This window comes from Mastomys coucha, unplaced genomic scaffold, assembly GCF_008632895.1.
Source record: "Mastomys coucha isolate ucsf_1 unplaced genomic scaffold, UCSF_Mcou_1 pScaffold4, whole genome shotgun sequence".
In the NCBI taxonomy this organism is placed as follows: Eukaryota; Metazoa; Chordata; class Mammalia; order Rodentia; family Muridae; genus Mastomys; species Mastomys coucha.
The window spans coordinates 19265205-19275043 of NW_022196910.1; the positions used below are offsets into that span (position 1 = coordinate 19265205).

General features: G+C 42.5%; 1 long non-coding RNA gene across 1 annotated transcript; it reads right to left on the reverse strand.

Moving 5' to 3' along the window:
• Positions 1-8005: 8005 nt before the first annotated feature.
• On the reverse strand, positions 8006-9581 carry LOC116076216. Its single transcript, XR_004112866.1, has 2 exons — positions 9339-9581; positions 8006-8087 (listed from the first exon to the last, which is right to left on the reverse strand). It is a non-coding gene; the product is annotated as an uncharacterized LOC116076216 (long non-coding RNA).
• Positions 9582-9839: the final 258 nt, after the last annotated feature.

Genomic DNA, 9839 nt, shown 5'->3' on the forward strand with positions numbered 1-9839 from the left:
ATTTCTCAGTAGCTGGTATCTAGTCTATGTTATTTATATTTAATGTAGCTGTAAGTAGGGATGTTGTGGATTGGGTCTCTGGGCTATAATCATGCTGACCTGTTTAGGATAACACTGCAGGGCTTTGTGAAGCAGTGTTCTGTGCTTCGACCAGTGTGGTGTTATTGCATTCCTAAGGTTGAGGATGGTCCCTATGAGCTTGTGCTCTTCTAGATAAGGAAAAAAGAATCACACCTAGAGGCAGCAGGAGCCAAGAGTGATGTTCAGGGAGTGAGGAAAATGAAGTATATGACTGTGCTGTCTCCAGAAACCACATGAAAGTGCAAGATCCATGCTGCTTGTGACGATTTGTACATGCTCTGCCCAGGGAGTGGCACTATAAGGAGGTGTGGCCTTGTTGGAGGAGGTGTGGCCTTGTTAGAGGAGGTGTGGCCTTGTTGGAGGAGGTGTGGCCTTGTTGGAGGAGGTGTGGCCTTGTTAGAGGAGGTGTGGCCTTGTTGGAGGAGGTGTGTCACTGTGGGCATGGGCTTAAAGACCTTTATCCTAGCTGCCTGGAAGCCAGTCTTCTCCTAGCAGCCTTCAGATGAAGATGTAGAACTCTCAGCTCCCTCTGCACTATGCCTGCCTGGATGCTTCCATGTTCCCACTTTGATGATAATGGGTTAAATCTCTGAACCAGTACACTAGCCCCAATTAAATGTCCTTATATGAGTTGCCTTGGTCATGGTGACTGTTCACAGCAGTAAAACCCTAAGGCGCTGCCACTGACTATACAGAATAAGGAAGCTTCTACTGCAGTGGCAGCAGTGACTGTAGACTCACAGCTGAGAATGAGGGACATAGAAGGCTCCTGTGACATCCTCTCCTACTCTCATTCCCCCCTCAAAAGACATAGTCTAGACAGGAAGCCATTGAAGAGAACTCTTTAACAATTGTGATAAGGATGCTGGAGGGCAGCTATTCACAGAGATAGCTTCTGGTGGGGTTGATGTTGGGGAAGTAATCCATTTTCTTTAAGAGACTGGTCACTGGAAGTTTGACCATGCTCCAGTGAGTGTATGGACAATTCAAAGTGGACTTGGTATATTTTTTTTTCTCTTTTACTTCTTTTTTTTTGGGGGGGTAGGGTAAGGAATTCACAAGGATTGGGTGGGAGGATCTTGGAGGACTGGAAAGTGAATGTGATTGGGGTGCGTCATGTGAAATTCTCAAATCAATAAAAATATTATGTTGGAAAGAAAACCTTAAGCAAGTCAAGTTTTACTCTAGTCATTGTGAACACACGTTATTGAAGATGGGGAGAAGATGGAGGTATGGTACCTAGGACCACTCCAAGATAACAAGTAACAAGTTGTGCTCTCCTGGTCCTTGAGTCCTTCCTCTCTTTCCATTGCAACTTGCAATTTATGGTACCTAGTTCTATCACATGGAACAGGTATATTAGAGCACATATCATTGACACCAGTGGTGGGGTGAGTGGAGCATAATGCATGGAGTTATTAATGTAGCATAATGCATGTAGTCAGACACACTTTAAAAAAACACCTTACCTTCCTTTTTATGACCTAGTGGTCCTAGACAAATGACATTTCAATAGTATCAGGTTGTGAGAACTGACAACTGAACCATCTCTATTATTCAAAATTCACTAAAATCTCTAGGATTGCTCACCATAGGCAAGGAAGAAGGACCTCTGAGCTTTACGCTCTGTGCTGTTTAGTTTTCAAGGACAACATTGGGCACGTCGGACACATTCTTTGCTTTCATTCAGGGTCTAAAGTCAGAAAGTGTGGGTAGAGAAAGACTGGATCTCTGAAATCCAGCTGAGTCGTCCCATCTGTTAAATGATTTATTCTGACCAAGCCTCAGTTTCCATGTTTAAGGTGAAGAAAAGGGTACGACCTACACTTCCCAGCACACTGAGAAGACTGGCAACAAGTGAGATCATACAGACAAAGTCCCTAGCATTATGCTTCCGAAACTACATGCACACTGGTCAACTGAATGCACCACCTATGTCTAACTGTAGGCCACGAGTAATAAGGGCTAACTTCACAATTGACTGTTCATACAGATTATCTTAACAATGGAGAAACCAGAGAAGCCTTGAGGGTTACAATTTCCTTTAACCTTCTATGACTTGTGTCACAGTCCCTTTGGTACCCTTTGGTACTTGAGACAAGGCCTAATGCCCCTGTTTATCTTGACATCCTCATGCCTGGCCTATTCTCCATCTGAGTCAGGATTTCACAGCATATATTGATATACTTCTTGAGATAGTTCCTGCTGTTAAGAGAGGGTATTTTAAATCATTTATCTCCCCTTTCAACAGGTCCAAATTCTTTACTTTCTTCAAACTGCAGATCAATGTCTACCATCCCTCCTTAGCCTGGGTGGTTTGCCATCTTTCTTTGTCAGTGTTTCTGTATCGCTCAGACTGTGTTTTACAAACTCGATTATTATTATTGCTTTTTCCTCTCTTCCCCTAGTAGCATTAGGCATGTAAACCTTTATTTCCTCACATAGATTTTTGTTTCTTAAGGGTCAGGAGGATACTCTATGTTCCCTTTATTCCCTGTAGCACCAGCTGAGTTCTGAGAACACAGGAAAGATAGAATACATTTATTTTTGTCACTAGCTTATTTATGGAGAGTTCAGAATGTCAGTGAAGTGTGTTGAGACAAACACCAGCAAGTAATTTTGAAGCTAAGTAAGAGGAAGAAATTCAGTGGGGACTCAGGGTCGAAGGTGAAGAAGGAAGACTGGAAAGTCAGAGGCGCCAAGTTTGCCTTGTGTGGTGCAGGGAGGAAGGTGAGTGTTGGTCTAGAATTCTAATTGATGGACCAGTACTTAGCCCCATGTGAAGGAGACAGAGACTCTCCAGGAAAAAAGAGCTATAGCCTTGCATCCGAGTCACTGATCCATCAGGCATGGGCTGTGTGCTCACAGAAGATCCACAAAACCCCTCTGGCCCTATGCTTCTTTGATTATAAAATAAAACACTTTCCTTGGGAAACATCAAAAGCCTTAGCTCAGTGGTTCTCAACTGTCTTAATGCTGCAACCCTTTAATACAGTTTTTCATGTCGTAGTGACTCCCACATAATAAAATTACTTTCGTTGCTACCTCATAATTGTAATTTTGCTTCTGTTACGAATTGCAAGGCACATATCTGTGTTTTCTGACAGTCTTAGGTGACTCCTGTGAAAAAACTCAGAGGGGTTGAAACCTACAGGTTGAGAACCATTACCTAAGCTGATTCTAAATCCTGTTTCTTGCTAGGCCTGTTAGTGCAAGCCTATAATACTAGCTACTCAGGAAGCTGAGGCAGGAGGATTGTAGAATGAGTTTAAGGCCAGCCTAGGCAACCTTGTGAGGACCTGTCTTGAATAAAAGTGAAAACTAGACTGGGATTATAGTTTAAAGACAAAACAGTTGCATAGCATACACACAATACTAAGCTCAATCCCTAATACTGAGTGAATTAATGAATGAATGGATGAATGAATATGAAAATACAAGTGTATTTCAAGGTTGGAAAGGAAGTAAACAAATTCAGAGACAGAAAGTAGAATTTGAGTTATTCATTTTTTAACCCCAGAGGGTACATCATAGGGTGAAGTACTGACCACACCCTGCCTTAGACCCCTGTGTGCTGCTCTTTATCCATCCAGCACAAGCTGGTTAAATGCTATATAGTAGCACTAGTTAGGACTGGCTATGAAATGGGCATGCTTTTGCCTCTTGGAACTTATGATCTGGTACAGCCACAGAATATGAGTCTCTATTGGGAATGAGCTCCAGGCAAGGCATAAACATTCCAGGGCATGATGGATGAGAGGGACCTAACTTGGAGTGAACTATGGGAAAACTTTGAACGATAAATCATCCCAGAGAACAGCAAGTTGAGGGACAAGAGCATATATCCGATGATCCTTTGATGTGAAGGGGAATGGAAGATAGAATCTGAAGAGATCACCTCTAGTAGATAGGTATGACCCACAGTGGAGGGATGGGGCCACCCACCCATCTCAAAATTTTAACTAGAATTGTTCCTGTCTAAAAGGAACACAGGGACAAAAATGGAGTAGAGACTGAAGGAAAGGTCACCCAAAGATTGCCCCACTTAGGGATCCATTCCTCCTCCAAACCCCAACACTATGGCTGATGCCCAGAAGTGCTTGCTGACAGGAGCCTACTATAGATGTCCCCTGAGAGGCTCTACCAACACCTGACTAATACAGATGCAGATACTTATAGTCAACCATCAGACTGAGCCTGGGTACCCCAATGGAAGAGTTAGGGGAAGGACTGAAGGAGCTGAAGGGGATTGCAACCACATAGGAAGAACAACAATATCAACTAACCGGACCCTCCAGAGCTCCCAGAGACTAAACCACCAGGCAAAGAGTACACATGGGGGGGGGGGGACCCATGGCTCCAGCTGCATATATAGCAGAGGATGACCTTATCTGACATCAAGGGGAGGGTAAGCCCTTGGTCCTGTGGAGGCTTGATGCTCCAGCATAGGGAGAAGCTAGGAGGCAGAAGTGGGTGAGTGGCTAGAGGAACACCCTCACAGAGGCAAAGGGAGGGGGGAAGGGATGGGAGGTTTGTGGAGGGGAGACTGGGAAGGGACAACACTTGAAATGTAAGTTAATAAAATAACCAATAAGAAAAGAAAATACCCCCAGTGTAGCTGGAGCTTAGAGAATGAAACGAGAGAGGGATCTGCAAAGTCTGGGAGGGATAGGGGACAGATGATGGAAAGTTCTCCTAACTTGGCCAAGAGCTTTGGTTTCTGCTTTATGAACAGTATGGAGTACTGAGTGGAGAGGGAGGGGAATCAGCTTGGTGGAAAGTGATTTCCTAGGGTGTGGGGGTGGGTGAGCTTGAGGGTGTGAGACAGTGAGCTGGGGGACACAGCAGCAGTCCTGGTGAGTGACAGCTGCAGCCTGCTCTGGGCAGTTAAGGATGAAAAGTGAGCCCTTAGCTTTCCAGGGTCTCCATTTTCTTGTCTGCCCAGCTAAGGGCTGAACTAAGCACTAGGATCATTTCTGGCAATTTCTGTGGTTTGGTGGAGTGACAACACTTTGGGAGATGGTAGTTCCTATGTGTTTCCCTGACTGATGGTCACAGACTGGGACTCTCACTGCTGCCTTTTGGGAGCACTTTTCCTGTATGTTGGGGCTTCTCACAGAATTCCTCAGATGGAATGTTTACGATAACATTTCAGACTTATCTATGGAGCTTCTGGCCACTGCGGCTTACAGTCTTCATTTTGAGTGTAACTAGACTCTAGCATGTAAGATAGGAAGAAGGGCTCAGAAACGTCATCGCCTGGTCAAGACACAGACAGCGTCTCAGTCAGGAATTCGAAGCAGCTGATGATGTCTGAACGGTGATTTACCAGAGTGGGCTTGTCAACAGTTTCCCAAGGATGGAAGGGGAACTCAGAGAACCCTACTGCCACTGATGAGCCACAAGTTACTGATAGATTCCGTGAAAGAAGCATCATTGCCTTCCGGTGTGTCTCTCCTGATGACGTCACCAGGCTCCAGTGGATAGTCAGTGATCACACAGATGGTCCCGATTAAACTATGTGAGTCACAAAACGACTCCCAAAGTCATGGCTCTGGAAAAGAACTGGTGTGTGTGGGTGCTGATAGGATGGGAGGGAGATGAGAAAGGGTGACATAGAGAGTCGTCAGAATGTGTCGTACACGAATGGACATTACTTATGTTTTCTTTTGATTAAATCTCTCTCTCTCTCCCTCTTCCCTCCCTCCTTCTCTCTGTCTCCCTCTCTGTCTCTGTCTCTCTGTCTCTCTCTCCTTTACAGGAAGATTTTGATATAAGAAAACAAACATCTTCAACCACTGGTTTGTTTCAACTCAGGATCAACTAGAAAGAAACATGGGAACCTCTGAAAATCCTTTTCAGCAGCAGGAATAAATTCCATGCAAATCTCAAGGATTTTTATAATGAGTTGTGGGCTTCCTCATACAATCAGTGGTTTTGGCTAGTGTAAATCTTACTGCTTCTCTGCTGAGTATAAGAAACAAAGCATGTTAATTGCAGAAAATTGAAAAAATGAAGAAAGGTATAAAAGAGAAAATTAAAATTACAAGTCCACTATTTAGAGCTAAGTACAATTTGATATTTTTATTTATTTATGGTCAAGATTCTCCTACTAAGGTAAATGAATATGGTATCATATTTAGATGTATAATTCTATATTCCTTTTGTTGGTCCCATGGGCAGGTATGGTGTTTAAAGGGTCTCTTATTAGCTAGGCTGTTAATTCAATTAATGTAATGTAATGTAATGACTATTAAAGCTCCCAGGTTAAATTCAAGAAATGTCTATTTTCCCAAGCCTCACCTTAATCACCTGTAAAATGGATATGCTAACAACCTAAGGATCAAATAGCACAGTGTGTGTAAAAAACTCCTGTTCTAATGCTTTTATCTCTATAAATAAAAAATGGGTTAATTTTGCTGTGTGATTTTGTCTTAGTTCCTGTGATCTAGGGTCCTCTTATTTCTTCCTTTGCTCACTGTGACTCTTTATGTTTCTTCTCAGATCTGAAAGGTAGGCAATTCTATATTTTAGTGTATGTCTTTGAGTCTTATTTTAAAGCTTTGTTTAGTCTATACTTATCCTATTGCTAAAAAGGATGTTCTGTGGCCTTCTTAGACCATGCAATAAGAATGTGTATATTAGCTGGGCAGTGGTGATGCATGTCTTTAATCCCAGCACTTGGGAGGCAGAGGCAGGCAGATTTCTGAGTTCAAGGCCAGCCTGGTCCACAGAATGAGTTCCAGGACAGCCAAAGCTACACAGAGAAACCCAGTCTCAGAAAAAAAAAATGTGTATATCCTGTGGCTCCTCTGGGTAGTTGGCTCCTTGATGCTTAAATTCTTTGAGTATTCAGACAAGTTTGTTAGTCTATTTTGTTGCAAGATGAGGAAATGGACTTTGAGATGTTAAGTATGGGACTTGTGATTGTTCTGTTTCAAGGTGTGGAGCTTAGGATGAAACTATTTCTTTAAGACTCTGAACTGTTGAATTCCTGGTTTTTCTTCTCATTACAGATGTTTTTAAGTTGATTTTTGGACAACTAGGGACAGAAAGAATTACATTTTTTTTTTTTTTTTGGTATGAGTCCAGTTCATCGTGGGCAACATGCTTAAGAGAGCTTTAGTTTGTACTGCCTGTATCCTCCATGCTGACTCCTCTGAGGTTCCCAGGCAGTCTTTTAGAAGATACCACTAGCCAGTTTTGATGTTAGCCTCGGTTTCAAGAGGTGCCATGGGAGCTAAGCCCTGCCCTTTGCTCTCGAGTAGATTTCTGATGAAATAGGACATAATAAGTCATATATGAAAACCTGATTAGGGACCAATATGAAATGGCAAAGAATGTGTGCAAAATTATATCGAGCAAATGTGAACTTCTGAAGGAGCAGTAGTAGGTACAGTTTTCAGTGGGGGTTTACCTCTAGCCTGCTTCCTATTCCATCTGAAATACTATAATTTTAATTGTGAAGGGGATTCAGAGCACATTATTAGAGCTAAACGGTAATGCAATGGCAAAGGAAGCTTCTGCAGGGGTCCTTGGATGTTTGATGTAAATGTAAAACAGATTCCACTAAAATAATACATGTCAAATATAAAATCCATTGTTTCCAATTACTGCCACTTCACAGACTTTAACTACCTAATTTAGCCAAAGCATGAGGGGAAAATATTTTGCGCTTGAAAATGTAAATTAAAACATTTTCCAATGCAGTCACTATGGCATATTATTGAGCTTGGCAGGCCCCCGCTCTGTCTCCCATGGTCCATTACCCTGGCCCTGTGCCTTGGAGCTTATCAAGGCTGCAAGACATTCTTTGCTTTAGACTCTGCTTGTTTGATAAGGGTTACCACCTTGCTAGATGGAGTAGACTCGGATGTATCAACCTGGAGATTTAACCAGGAATGCATGAGGAGAAGGCATATGCTGGTATAGTATTTAGTCTCAGTTTTCTTTTTTGAAAAGAACAAAGTTGGGATCATGATCTCCATGAAGAGTTTGTGAACTCCCTAGAAGCAAAGCAAAATTACACATTTTTTTTTTTTTTACTTGTTGGGTTCTATTATATATTGACCATATATACATATACACAAACACATACATATACATACACACATATACATATACACACACATATATATTCAAACACTTAATTAATTTACTTTTAAGCATGTGGGTGTTTTGCTTGAATATATGGCTGTGCATCACACACATGCCTGGTTTCCACAAGGACCTGAAGGGAGCACCATATCTCTTGGAACTGGAGCAGTAATGGTTGTGAGCTGCTCTGTGGGTGTTGGGAATCAAATCCAGGTCCTCTGGGGCAACAGCAAGTTCTCTTAACCACTGAGATACCTCCTCAACCTGAATATAGGTTCTTAGCATAGTCCATCTACAAGAGCAGGCAGGAGGAATCACAGTGCAGGAAATTTAGTTAAAGAACTTGGACCCAGGTGAGCTTGAAGCCATAGTGTATTCTGTGTAGCAGACCCATTTGCCAGCAATCCTAATTAACTCCCTCCTGCCCATGCTACTTGTCTCCCATTACTGTCCTTAGAACTTATTAGACTCTTATCTCTCATTCTATGTTTCTCCGCAGAGCTGTCTGCCCAGGCTGTGGGGCTTGCCTTGCTCCACAGATCTTGAACCTATGAAGCAAATGGTGTGGTATCCAGAGGCCTCATATGCTTCACTTGTGTTAGTCATATTTTTTCTCCCAGTCAAGCACTAACCAGGTCTCAACCTTAGCTTTTGAGATTAGATGTGACCAGTGCATCCAGGGCAGTATGGTGCTAGACCAGTTTTATATGTCTATGACAGATATCTGAAAACAAAATAAGCGTAAAAACCATCACCATCAACACCACCACCACCACTGGAAACAACAACAAAAACTTAAAGGAGGAAAGGTTTATTTTGGTTAATGAATTAATAGGTTTTGCCTATATTTTCCTGGTTTCATTTCTTGGGGCCTGTGGTGAGACTGGACAGCATGTCAGGGAGCACATGGGAGATCAAGGCAGCTGATCTTGTAGGAGACAGGGATGGATGGAGGGAAACATAGGAAGCGGGAGGAAGAAGAAGAGGATGAGAAGAGATGAGGGCAGAACATATGCACAGCACAGTCCCAGCAACCCATTTCTCCTAATTGGGCCCTACCTGCCGCAATTTCACTACTTGCAAATAATCCATTCAAAGTTTAAGTCTCTCAGTGGGCTAGTTCATGTATGAAGGCAAGGTCTCATGGTCCAATCACTTACCCAAAGCCCACCTCTACCCGTCATGGCTTCAAGACATGGGGCCTCTTTAGGAGTACTTCATATCCAAACCTTAGCACTTGAGCTTGGTCCACAGGTACCTATAAATTATCCTGTATTCTTCATCTGGGTTTTTGGAAAAGCAGTCTTGAAAGTATGTTCTAATTTGGGGTTGTTTCAAATTAGTGTTCTTTCCTTTTTCTCTTCATCTTTTAAAAATACAATTGATATTTCACTGCAAACACAGTTGGTGTGGTCTCCTGGATAGAGATGAGCTTGGTTAGGGCCAGATCATGACATCATAAACAATGCCAAGTTTGTCACAGGATTGGCACAGAACAATCCTTTGTGATGAATGCATTCATGGGATCCTCATGCTCCTATGTCTATACAAGAAGGCAGTGTACCCCTTGATTTAATCCCAGGAAACTGTGCATTCTACTCTGCTTCTAAGAAATATTCTCTTTCTCAGTCTAATTATGTGGTTGGAATGGCAATAGACAT